The following is a 12,880-nucleotide window of genomic DNA, read 5'->3' as shown; positions in this document are numbered from 1 at the left end:
AGAAGGTTAACAAGGACATCCAGGAATTGAACTCAGCTCTGCACCTAGTGGACCTAATAGACATCTACAGAATTTTTTACCCCAAATCAACAGAATATACATTCTTCTCAGCACCACATCTCACTTATTCTCACTTCTCAGAGTATACATTTTTCTCAGCACCACATCTCCTTTAAAAATTGACAACATATGGAAACTATCACCTCAGCAATCTATCCCAAAGAGGAAAAACCAAACACCACGTGTTCTCACTCATAAGTGAGAATGGAACAATGAGAACACTTAGAGACAGGAAGGGGAACATCACACACAGGGCCCTGTCATGGGGTGGGTGGAGGGGGGAAGGATAGCATTAGGATATATACCTAATGCAAATGACGGGTTAATGGATGCAACACACCAACATGGCACACGTGTACATATGTAACAAACCTGTGCATTGTGAACATGTGCCCTAGTATTTAAAGTATAATAATAAAGAAAAGAACGTTGCCACCATGCTGAATTAACACAAAGTTTACCTCTCTGAGATGAATCCACACTCACAAAATGGTTTCAAAGATAGTTTCTTTCTAGTTTTTATCTGGGGTTGCTCCGTTTTTCAGGTTAGGCCTCAATGGGCTCCTAAATATCCCCTTACACTCACTGCAAAAAGAGGTTTTCCAACCTGCTGCAACACGGAAAAGTTCAACTCTGTAAGGTGAATCAACACTTTGCAAATCGGTTTCACAGAGAGTTTCTTTATAGTTTTTATCTTTGGATATTCAATTGTTTTGTATATGCCTACATTGCCTCCAAAAGTCCCTTCAAAGACTACGAAGACAGTGTTTCCAACTTGCCAAATCAAAGGAAACGTTTAAATCTGTGAGATGTATCCACATTTCACAAAGCTGGTACACAGGTATCTTCTTTCTAGGTTTTATCTATGCATATTCTGTTTTTAACTATCAGTATCAATGGGCGCCAAATGTCCCTGCTCAGGTTCTAGAAAAAGAGTGCTTCCCACCTGCAGAATACAGAAACAACAGAGAGTTTTATCTCGTTCAGATGAATCCAACAAGCACACAGCGCTCACAGATAGCTTGTTTCTAATTTTTATAAAGGATATTCGTTTTTTCACTAGAGGACTGCATGTCTTACAAAATGTCCCTTCACAGATTTTACAAAGAGGGTTTTCAGACTGCTGAATCAAAAGAAAGATTTAACCCTGTGAGATGACTCCACATACCGCAAAGTGGCTTTGCAGATAGATTCTTTCTAGTTTTTATCTGGGGATGTTTTGATTTTCCTATGGTCCTCAGTGGGCTCCCAAATATCCCTACAGAGATTCTGCAAAAAGGACTTCCCAACTGTTGAATCAAGAGAAAGTTTTAACTCTGTGAGATGAACATACATCACAAGGTGGTTACACAGGTAACTTCTTCCTAGTTTTTTTTTTTTTTGTGGATATTAAATTTTTAACTATCAGCATCAATGAGCATTATAATGTCCTGTCACAGATTCTAGAAAACAGTGTTTTTAAACTGCTGAATCAAAAAAAGTTTAACTCTGTTAGAAGAATCCACACATCACAATGCGGTTTCACTGATAGCTTCTTTACAGTTTTTGTCTGAGGATATTCCATTTTTCACTATAGGTCCCAAGGGGTTCCAAAATATCTCTTCACACATTCCACAAAAAGATGGTTCCAACCTGCATAATCAAAAGAAGAGCTTATCTCTGTCAGATGATCACACACATCACAAATGAGTTTCACAGATTGGATTTTCCTAGTGTTTATCTGAGGTTATTTTGAATTTCAATATAAGCCTCATTGGGTTCCCAATTATCCCTTCACAGGTTATTCAAAAATATCATTAACAATCTGCTGAAACAAAAGAAAGTTTGAACTCTGTGAAATGCATGCACAGTTTGCAAAGCGGTTTCACAGATAGATTTTTTTCAAGATTTTATATGGGGATTTTTTTCCCTATAGACCTAATGGTGCTCCCCAATATGCCTTCCAAACTGTGTTTCCACCCTGCCGAATCAAAAGAAACATTTAACTCTGTGACATCAATCCACATATTCCAAGGTGGTTTCACAGCCTTTTTTCTTTCTAGGTTTTATCGTGGGTTATACTGTATTCCCTTAGGCCTCAAAGTACTCCAAATCCCCTTCACAGATTCTACAGAAACGGTGTTGCCAACCTGCCGAAACAATAAAAAGGTTTAACTCTGTAAGATGAATCCACAAATTGCAAACTGGTTTCACAGATTCTTTAATTTTTATGTGGGGACATTCGGGTTTTCACTAAGTGCCTCAATAAACTCCCAAATGCCCCTTTGCAGATTCTACAAAAAGTTTTTCCAACTGCTGAAGTTAAAAAAAGTTTAACTCTGTGAGGCAAATTCAAAAATGGCAAAGCATTTTCACAAATAGCTTCTTTCTACTTTCCTCTGGGATATTTGTTTTTGCACTGTAGGCATCAAAGGGCTTCAAAATGTCCCCTCACAGATTCTCCAAAATGAGTGTTTCCAACCTGCTGAAAAAAGAGAAAGGTTTATCACTGGGAGATGAATACAGACATGACAAATATTTTCTCAAAGAGCTTGTTTGTAGTTCTTATCTGTGGATACTATATTCTTCACTATAGATGTCAATTCACTGCAAAATATCACTTCACAGCTTCAATAAAAAGAGGGTTTTCAGCCTGCTGAATCAAAAGAAAAGTTGAACTCTGTGAGGTGAATCAACACATTGCAAAGTGGTTTCACAGATATTCTCTTTCTAGTATTCTCGGGGAATACGTCGTTTTTAACTGTATGCCTCAATTGGCTCCAAAATGTCCCTCCACAAATTGCACAAAAACAGTGTTTCCAAAATGCTGAATCAAAAGAAATATTTAACTGTGTGAATAACCCACAAATTGCAAAGGACTTTCAGTTTCACAGATAGCTTCTTTCTGGTTTTATCTGGGGATAAAATATTTTAAGTATAGGCCTCAATGGACTCCAAATTATGTCTTTGTAGAGTCTCCAAAACGGTACTCCAAACCTGAAAATTAAAAAAAAAAAAAAAAAAAAAAAAAAAAAAAAAAAAAAAAAACCGTTTAACTCTGTGAGATGAATCCTCACCTTTGAAAATGGTTTCGAAGGTAGAGTCTTTTTAGTTTTTAATGTGAGGATATTCGAATTTTCTCTATAGGTCTCAATGGGTTCTAAAGTGTCTTTTGCAGATTCTAGAAAAAGAGTGTTGCCAACTTGCTGAACCAAAAGAAGGATTTTACCCTGTGACATGAAGCCAATAACAGCAATGTGGCCTTCTAGATAGTTTCTTTCTAGTTTTTATTGGGGGATATTTAATTTTCCACTACAGGCCCTAGGGGACTCCCGAATATCTTTTCTCAGATCCTACAAAAGAGGTGTTTCCAAAGTGTTGAATAAAAATAAAGATTGAACTCCATGAGCTGAATCAACATGTTGTAATACAGTTTCACAGATAGCTTCTTTGTGGTTCCTATCTGTGGATATACTGTTTTCCTCCATAGGGTTGAAGGGGTTCCAAATATCCCTTCACAGATTCAAAAAAAAAAAAAAAAATGTTTCTAACACACTGAATCAAAGGAAAGTTTTAACTCTGTGAAATAAATCCACGTGACTTAACGTGATTTCACAGACAGCTTCTTTCTAGTATTTATCTGGGCCTTTTCCATTTTCACTCTAAGCCTCAAGGTGCTCCAAAATGTCTCTTTGGAGATTCTACAAAAAGAGTGTTTCCCACAGGAATAATTAAAAACTAAGTTTCAACTCTGTGAGATGAAGCCACACATTGCAAAATGTTTCACGGATAGCTTCTTTCTAGCTTTCATATGAGGATGTTCTCTTTTTCACTGTAGTCCACAAGGGGCTCCCAAATTTTCCTAAACAGATTGTACAAAAACAGTTTTTCCAAACTGCTGAATCAAAAGAAACGTTTGGTTTTCTGTTCTTGTGGTAGTTTGCTGACAATGCTATTTCCCAGCTGCATCCATGTCCCTACAAAGGACACAAACTCATAAATTTTTATGTCTGCAGATTATTCCATGGTGTATATGTGCCACATTTTCTTAATAGTCTGTCTCTGATGGACATTTGGGTTGATTCCAAGTCTTTGTGATCCCTCAAGGATCTACAACTAGAAATCCCGCTTGACCCGGCCATCCCATTACTTGGTATATACCAAAAGCATTATAAATCATTCTGCTATTAAGACAAAAACACACGAATGTTTATTTGGCACTATTCACAGTAGCGTCTTTCCAATTTTTATCTGGGGATATTCTGTTTTCCACTATAAGTAACAATGCAGTTAAAAGTGCTCCTTTGCAGATATTACAAAAAGAGTATTTTAAACATGCTTAATCAAAAAGATGGTTTAGCTTTCTGAGAAGAATCTACATGTCACAGATAACTTCTTTCTTGTTTATTCCTGGGAAAATCGTTATTTAGGAGACAAAACATGTTCCCAAAAATTCTTAAGTAGATTCTACAAAAAAAGTGTTTTCAGCGTGCTGGATCAAAAGAAATGTGGAACTCAGATAAATTTACAAATTGCAAGGCAGTTTCCTAGATTATTTCCAGTTTTTAATCTGGAGATATTAAGTTTTTCACTGCGGGCCTCAAAGGACTTCCTTATAATTTTGTGGATTGTACAAAAAGTGCTTGAAACCTGCTGAATCCAAAGAAGGATTTGCCTCAGTGACATGAAGACACATATCACAAACCCATTTCTGAGATAACTTCTTCCTCTTTCTACTTTTTATTCTGTGGCTATTCAGTTTTCCACTATAGGGCTCCCAAATGTCTCTTTGCACTTTCTACGGAAACAGTGTCTCCAATCTGCTGAATTATAATAAAGGTTTAATTCTGTGATTGCGAACCCACACATTGCAAAGCAGTTTCAGAGGTAAGATTCTTTCTAGTTGTACCTGTGGTATTCAATTTTTCACTATTGACCTCATTGTGCTCCCAACCGCACCTTCACAGGTTCTACAGAAAGAGTGTCTTCTACCTGCTTAATCAAAAGAAATGTTGAGTTCACTCTGTGAGATAAATCCACACATTGGAAAGAGGCTTAACAGATAGCTTCTTTCTTGTTTTTTTCTTCGGATATTTTTTTCCCCTTTGGCCTCTATGGACTCCAAAATATCCCATCATAGTTTCTACAAAATGTTTCCAACCTGCTAAGATGAATCCACACATGGCAGGGTGGTTTCAGAGATAGTTTCTTTCTAATTTTTATCTGGGGATACACAGCTTTTCACTATAGGCTCCAAAAGGATTCAAAATATACCTTAATAGATTTTCCTAAAAAGTGTTTTCAGCCTTATTAATCTAAAGAAAATTTTATCTCTGTGAGATGAATCCACACGTTGAAAGGGGTCTAACAGACACATTCTTTCTAGTTTGAGCTGGGAATATTTGATTTTGCATTATAGGGCTCAAAGAGCTCCCAAATGTCCCTTCACAGATTTTACAGAAAGAGTGTTTCAAACCTGCTTAATCAAAAGAAGTAGTTAACTTTGTGAGATGAATCCACACCTCGAAAATTGATTTTACCTACCGGTTCTCTCTAGTTTTTGTCTGGGGATATGTAGTTATTTTCTACAGGCCTCTTTGGGCTCCCAAATATCCTTTGGAAGATTCTACAACCTGCTAAATCAAAAGAAAAGTTTAATTTTGTGAGATGAATACACATATTGCCACGCAGTCTCACAGATTTCTTCTTTCCAGTTTTTATCAGGGGATATACTGTTTTTCACTATAGGCCACCATAGGCTTCCAAATTTCACTTTGCAGATTCTACAAAAATGTTTCCAACCTGTTTAAAGAAAGTAAAATTCCAACTCTGTGAGATGAATTCAAGCATCAAAAGCTGTTTCACAGTTTCTATCTAGTTTTTAACTGGTGATATTAGATTTTTAACGGCAGGTTCCCATGGACTCCCGCCCAATTTTCTCCTGTCAGATTCTACACAAAGATAATTTTTCCTCTGCTGAATCAAACACTGTGAGATGGATCAATGCATGGCAAAGTGGTTTCACAAAAAGCTTCTTTTCGGTTTTATCTGAGGATATTTGCTTCTTCCCTATAGGTCTCAAAGTGCTCTCAAATGTTCCTACCCAGATTCTACAAAAAGAGTGTTTCCAACAGGCTGAATCAAAACAAAGGTTTAACTTCTTTCTAGTTTATATATGGGGATATTTGGAATTCACCATAGGCCTGAATGGGCTCCCAAATATCCCATCGCAGATTCTACAAAAGCAGTGTGTCAAATCAGAAGAAAGAGCACGAAGTTGAGGGGAAAGAAGAGAAATAGTCAGGGTGAGGGACCTAGAGAGACTTAAATTTGTAGTGGCCTGCTCTGGTTGGCACGGACCCAATGAACAGGCTGGGAGAATGTGGAGGATGCTTGGACTGGACCAGAACATGGTGGCTGTGTGGCCCATGCAGAAAGACAAAGCCCTGAGAGGTGTTTTTCTTGTACTGGTTGGTTGTTTTGGGGGCAGGTTTCGTAGGGTCCTTCAATAATTGACTCCAACCTATGCTGTTAGTGCCATGGGCCTTGAGGTTTTCAGAGTTTACCCACCCGTCTGGCAAGAACGTGCTCTGAGCCTGCCCATGGTGCCTGAGGCCTGTGTTGCTCTCATGTCCTTGGGACTGGAGTTTACTCACTGGTGGCAGTGGCAATTTGGGTGGACAGGGACAGTTTTCCTGTTGGCTGGGATCAATGTTCCTCCCCAAGATGAGCAGACCCTGTGTTCTGGGGTGGAGATATTGTCTGGCGTCCTTGGAACCCACTGCTCCTGCCTGTGTTTTCTCCCAGTTAGGACTGTGGCGGTGACTCCCTATGAATATAATGGATAGCCTGGGCATTCCGAGAGAAGGAAGACACCCCAGATGTCAGGAAACATGTGCCTGTGCCTTTGGGATGTGGCCCTGCCTTTGGGATACTGCCCTGGCCTGCCCAGGCTGGAATGGGCAGCAGTGAAGCAGAAGTGGTGGAATGCTGCTGCCCGCCTGTGCTGGTGGGGCAGACTTCCAGGACGAGGTCCCAATCTGTGGGTTGGTCACCCAGGGGGTGGTGGGAAACTTGGTGAAAATAGGGTGAAGAGGGAATGGGAAAGCCAGAGGAAAAAGCCTACCGCACCCAGTGTACCCAAGCATGCCAGGACCTCACTTGTGTGCTCAGGACTGCAGTTTACACATAGTTAGTAACAATGGAAATATGGGTGCAAACGGACTGTTATCCACATGGGTGGGCAAGCAATGTCCTTTCCACGGATGAGCAGCTTCTGTGTTGTGGACCAAGCTTCTAAGCTGGCCTCTGTGGAACCTACTTCCCCTGCTCTCTCTTTCCCATGGCTTAGACTGCTGCAGCAGTGTTCGATGAGTAAATTGAGTTGCTTGGCCATTCTGGGAGTGGGAAGACACCTCTGACAGCAAATAACATGGGTCTGCAAATTTGCTGTCAAGTTCTGGCCTGCCCCAGCAGTAGCCTGGCTCCTGGAGGGATGGTGTTGAGACAGAAGTGCTGGGATGGTGCTATCCTTCGGCAGTGCAGGGGCAGGCTCCCAGGAGGAGGTCCGGGGCTTTGGAAGGGGCCAGTGAGGGGGACTTAAAAGGAAAGCAAAGTCAGGCAATGGTTGGGAAGCATGAGAAAGATAGGGAGAATGGAGGGAGTGAAGAAACAAACAAACAAACAAAAAAACCACAAGCCTAGAGCACCCAGTATTCCAGGTGGTCTCCCACCCAAGTACTGACTAGGCCCAACCCTGCTTAGGTTCTGAGATCACACGAGATCTGACGCACTCAATGTGGTATGGCCATAGACATGAGCAGAGTTGCCTGGCAGCCCCAAGAGCTCGGCCCAGTCACACCTGCCTGGTTCCAGCAGTCACCGCCAGACTGGGGTGGTGGGACTAAAATAAGAGACCCCTGAACTGCTCACCCACATCCTTCCCCTGGCTCTTGAGCTCCCGAGCTTCTACCGCATCGGGCTCACTCGGAACAGGCTGTGCTCTGAGGTGCCAGGGCCCAGGGCCCACGGTTCTGGGATGTCTTCTTGCCCTCTGTCTTGCTGCTGAGGTATTGATTTGGATCCCTTGCCACCCCTCCTGCATGGCACCCTTTTGCCCCAACCACCCAAAGCTGTCAGGACAGGACAGGCAAACAACCAGTTGGAGCCAGGCTCCTGGTAGGGCAATGGTGTGGCAATGCAATGTAACGTTTCTACCTGGTGGTGCCGCAGTGGCGGACTCCCAGGAGGAGGTCCCAGGTTGTAGAGGGGCGCAGGTGAGCACAAAAGCAGGAGCAGACTCATGGAGCTGTTGGGAAATATGGCCACAATAGGGCTAAGGGAGGGAGCTGAAAAGCCAAAAAAAAAAAAAAAAAAAAAAATCCTACAGAACACTGTATTCCAAGGTAGCAACCAGGCCTGACACTGTTAGCTCCAAGATCAGAGGACATCAGGCACCTTCAGAGTGGCATGCCAGACACTGGGAGAGGCATCTGGCTGTCCCAAGAGCCAGGCTCTGCTATGCCTGCCTGATTTCAGCCATCATTGCCAAGCTTGTGCCAAGGGACTCAGTTGGGTACCCCAGAGCTTCTCATCTGCAGCTTTCCCCTGGCTCCCGTGCTCCCAAACTTCCAGCATATCAGGACCACTCAAAACTTGGTGGGCTCCAACACAGCAGTGCCCAGTGCCCACGATCCCAGGATTTCTTCTGGTTCTCGGCCTTGGAGTGGAAATACTGTCTTTCATTCCTCGCAGCCCCTTCTACAAGAACCCCTCCAGCCACACCCAGCCAGATCTGTCAGGGCTAGGCAGGCTATTTGCCCCTGCCCAGGGGCAAATAGCCTGCCCAGCCATGTGGAACATTTTTCTCACCACACCCTCACTACCCTCACTTACCACAATGAAGAACTGGCCCTTGGGCAAGAGGACATGGGGCCCTTCTTTGCCCACTCTGGCACTAGAGCCACCAGCCTGATTCTGGGAAAGAGGGGCTGACACACTCAGACACACCCCCACCAACCCCATGAGCAAACACACCCCACACAAGAACACACACAGGTGCATGTGCGTGGGAAAACGCTAACCCAGAAAAATACAGCCACAGATAGCTTAAAGGAGTGCAAGCGAGAGGGAGATGTAGAGACAGAAATGGAGGGAGCGAGAGAAACAGAGATGAGAAAGACATCGAATGGGGACTGTGAGAGACAGACAGAGAGATAGAGAGAGAAGGCGGCAGAAAAACCACGAGGTGGAGGGGAAAGAAGAGAAAAAGTGAGGGTGAGAGAGCTAGAGATTGAGAGCGACAGAGGTGTGAAGAGGGAGAGACTTGCTCAGCTAAACAAGGCCCTTTTCAGCAGGCTGGGATACGGTGGAGTGTGCTTGGGATGGGCTAGAACAGTCTGGAAAGGTGGGTCATGTGAGAAGACATACAAAACAACTGATGGCCTGGTATAATGGCTCATGCCTGTAATCCCAGCACTTTGGGAGGCCGAGGTGGGAGGATATCTATTAAAAATGAAAAACTAACCAGACGTGGGGATGGGCGCCTTTAGTCCCAGCCACTCAGGAGGTTGAAGAAGGGGAAGGGCAGGAACCCGGGAGGCAGAGCTTGAAATGAGCCGAGAAAGAAAGAGAGAAAGAAAAGAATGGAAGAAAGAAAGAAGGAAAGAGAGAGAGAAATAAAGAAAGAAGGAAAGAAAGAAGAAAGAAAGAGAGAAAGAAAAGAAAGAAAAACAAAGGAAAGAAGGAAAGAAATAAAGATAGAGAAAGAAAGAAGGAAAGAAAAAAGAGAGAAAGGAAAAAAAGAAAAAGAAAGAAGAGAGAGAGAGAAGAAAAGAAAAGAAGGTACAAAAGAAAGAAAGACAAGAAAGAAAGCAAAAAAGCCTACAGCACCCGGTATTCCCATATGGTCTCCCATGCAAGGACTAACCATTCCTGACCCTGCTTAGTTTCCGAGATCAGACCAGATCGGGCGCGTTCAGTGTGCTGTGGCCGTGGATGCCAGCAGAGGCGCCTGGCTGCTCCAAGAGCCCGGCCCGGCCATGCCCGAGGTCTTCCACATGGCAACGCTGGCCCGGGGCCACCGGGATCATATCTGGACCCCAGAGCCACTCGCCCACCACCTTCCCCTGGCTCCCGAGCTCCTGAGCTTTTACCACGTCAGTTCTGCTCAGAACAGGGAGTGCTCTGAGGCATCAGGGAGCAAGGCCCACGATCCTGGGACCCCGACCCGTCCTCCTCTCTGTCATGGAGTTATTCTTTTGGATCCCTGGCCACTCAGGAGCTCCTGTCAGGCTCCGTCATGTCCCACCCAGCCAGAGCCGTCATGGCTGGCCAAGGTCACACAGCCGACCAGCCACGCATGGCCTTTTTCTCACAACACCCCCACCATGGTCGCTTGTAAAGATGAAGACACGCCAGGTGGGCAAGAGGGCGTGGGAGGTTGGGGGTTGGGGTATGGCCCTGCTTTGCCCCGGGATGGCACTATAACCGGCAGCCTGATCTCCAGCAGGAGGGGCTGAGAGAAACCCAGATACACCCCACCACCACCAGGAGCAAATCCACAGCCAAACACACAGACCCACATGGGAAATTGCACACACGTTGCAAACACACACACACATACACACATGCACACACACAAGTACACGCACACACAAACGGCTTTAAGGAGATCAAGGAAGAGATGGATGGAGAGATTGAAACCAAGGGAGGGAGAGATACAGTGATCGAGAGAGACACAGAGGAGGTGGAGAGGGAAAGAGACAGACAGATAGGTGGAGAAAGAGAGAGGGACAGAGAAAGAGAGAGAGACATAGAAACAGATGGAAGATGACAGAAGTAGCACGAGGTGCGGGGACAAACCCAGACGAGAGAGGTGCAGGGAGGTAGAGAGCGAAATCGATAGAGCCTTGGAGAGGGAGCACCCTGCTCTGGTAGGACGGGTCCTTTTGAGCAGGCCGGGATAGGTTGGAGGGGGCTTGGACTGGGCCAGAACAGGGTGGACAGGCAGTCCATGCAAGAGGAGCAACAGAGCACTGAGATGGGTTTTGTCCTGTATTAATTGCTTCCTTTGGAGGTGGGTTTCATAGGCTCCTTCCTTTGTCGGCACCTCCCAGTGCTCTTGGTGCGGTGCGATGCAGTGGTCACATTGATTTACAGAGTGCGCTCGCCCGATTAGCAGGAGACGTGTCACCGGGTGTCCCCACTGGGACTGAGGTCTGGGTCTCTGGTGTGTCCTCGGGACTGGAGTTTACACAAAGTTGGAGGCAATGGGAATCTGGGTGCACAGGGACTGCTTCCCAGTGTATGGCGAGGCAATGTCCTTCCCCCAGAAAAAGCAGCCCTGTGTTCTGGAGTGGAGGTCCTGGCTAGCGTGTGTGGCACCCACTGCCCCTGCCCTCCCCTTCCCCCAATTTGGAAGGTGGAGAAAGATGTGTGGACTGAATCGCCTGGGCATTCTGGTAGCGGGAAGGCACCATGAACAGCAGGGAACCCGCACATGTATGGGCTCCTGGCGGGTCAGCGGCAAGGTGGAAGTGATGGAATGCTGCTGCTAAGTGGTGCTTTGGTGGCGGACCCCCCAGGAGGAGGTCCCCGGCTGTGGCGGGGGTTTAGGCAGGCAATAAAGTGGGAACAGAGTCAGGGAGGCTGGGAAGCATGGTGACAGTAGGGGGAAGGGTAGGAGGGGGGAAGCCACAAAAGCCTACAGCATGCGGTGGATCACGCCTGTAATCCCAGCACTTTGGGAGGCCGATGCGGGTGGATCACGAGATGAGTCGATCCAGACCAGCCTGGCTAACATGGTGAAACACCGTCTCCACTTATTAGTGGAGGATCCACTACAATACATGAGCCAGGCGTGGTGGAGGGCACCTATAGTCCCAGTTGCTCAGTAGGCTGAGGCAGGAGAATGGCATGAACCTGGGCTGTAGAGCTTGCCGTGAGCTGAGATCACGCCACTACATGCCAGCCTGGGTGACAGAATGAGACTCCATTTGGAAGAAAAAGAAAGAAAGAAAGGAAGGAAGGAAGGATGGAAGAAAGGAAGGAAAGAAGGAAAGAAGGAAAGAAGGAAGGAAGGAAGAAGGAGGAGGGAGGGGAGGCGGAGAAGGAAGGAGGAATAAGCGAAACCGAACAAAGATCGAAAGAACATGCAACGAAAAAAGACAGAAAGCAAGCCCCAGAAGACATACAAAGCCGCGAAAATCAAAGACAGCTCCTGAGAATAAAGAAAGAAGAGAGAGAGAAAGGAGGAAAGGAAGGTGGAAAAGAAAGAAAGACAAGAAAGAAAGCAAAAAAGTCTAAAATACCCTATATTCCCAGGTGGTCTCCCATCCCAGTACTAACTAGGACCGTCCCTGCTTAGCTACCGAGATCAGATGAGAACGGGCGCGTTCAGGGTGGTATGGCCGTAGACGCCGGCAGAGGTGCCTGGTTGCCCCAAGAGCCTGGCCCAGCCATGCCCATTGGCTTCCAGTCAGCACTGCCATCCCGGGGTCTCAGGGCTCGGATCGGGACCCCGAGCCGCTCGCCCGCAGCCTTTCCTCAGCTCCCGAGCTTCCAGCATGTCGGGCCCGCTCGGAACAGGGAGAGCTTCGAGGCATCAGGGCCCAGGACCCCGAATCCTGGGACCCCGTCCCATCCTCAGCCCTGTCGTGGAGATGTTCTTTTGGATCCAGTCCGCTCAGGAGCTCCTGCCAGGCCCTCTCTTGCTCCACCCACACAGAGCCATCAGGGCTGGGCAAGGATGAACAGCCGGCCCAACCACGTGGCTTTTTTCTCACAATGCCCCAACCATGGTCACTTGTCCTGACCAAGAACTGGTTGGTGGGCAAGTAGG

The 12,880-nt window shown here is 45.7% G+C and overlaps 2 pseudogenes; both read right to left on the bottom strand.

Moving 5' to 3' along the window:
* Positions 1–7,736: 7,736 nt before the first annotated feature.
* Positions 7,737–7,854, bottom strand: LOC115899430 (annotated as a pseudogene).
* Positions 7,855–12,338: 4,484 nt separating this feature from the next.
* On the bottom strand, positions 12,339–12,457 carry LOC115899340 (annotated as a pseudogene).
* Positions 12,458–12,880: the final 423 nt, after the last annotated feature.

This window comes from Rhinopithecus roxellana, chromosome 8, assembly GCF_007565055.1.
Source record: "Rhinopithecus roxellana isolate Shanxi Qingling chromosome 8, ASM756505v1, whole genome shotgun sequence".
Lineage (NCBI taxonomy): Eukaryota > Metazoa > Chordata > Mammalia > Primates > Cercopithecidae > Rhinopithecus > Rhinopithecus roxellana.
The sequence above is the reverse complement of the archived record's forward strand: the minus strand, read 5'-3'. Positions and strand labels throughout refer to the sequence as shown.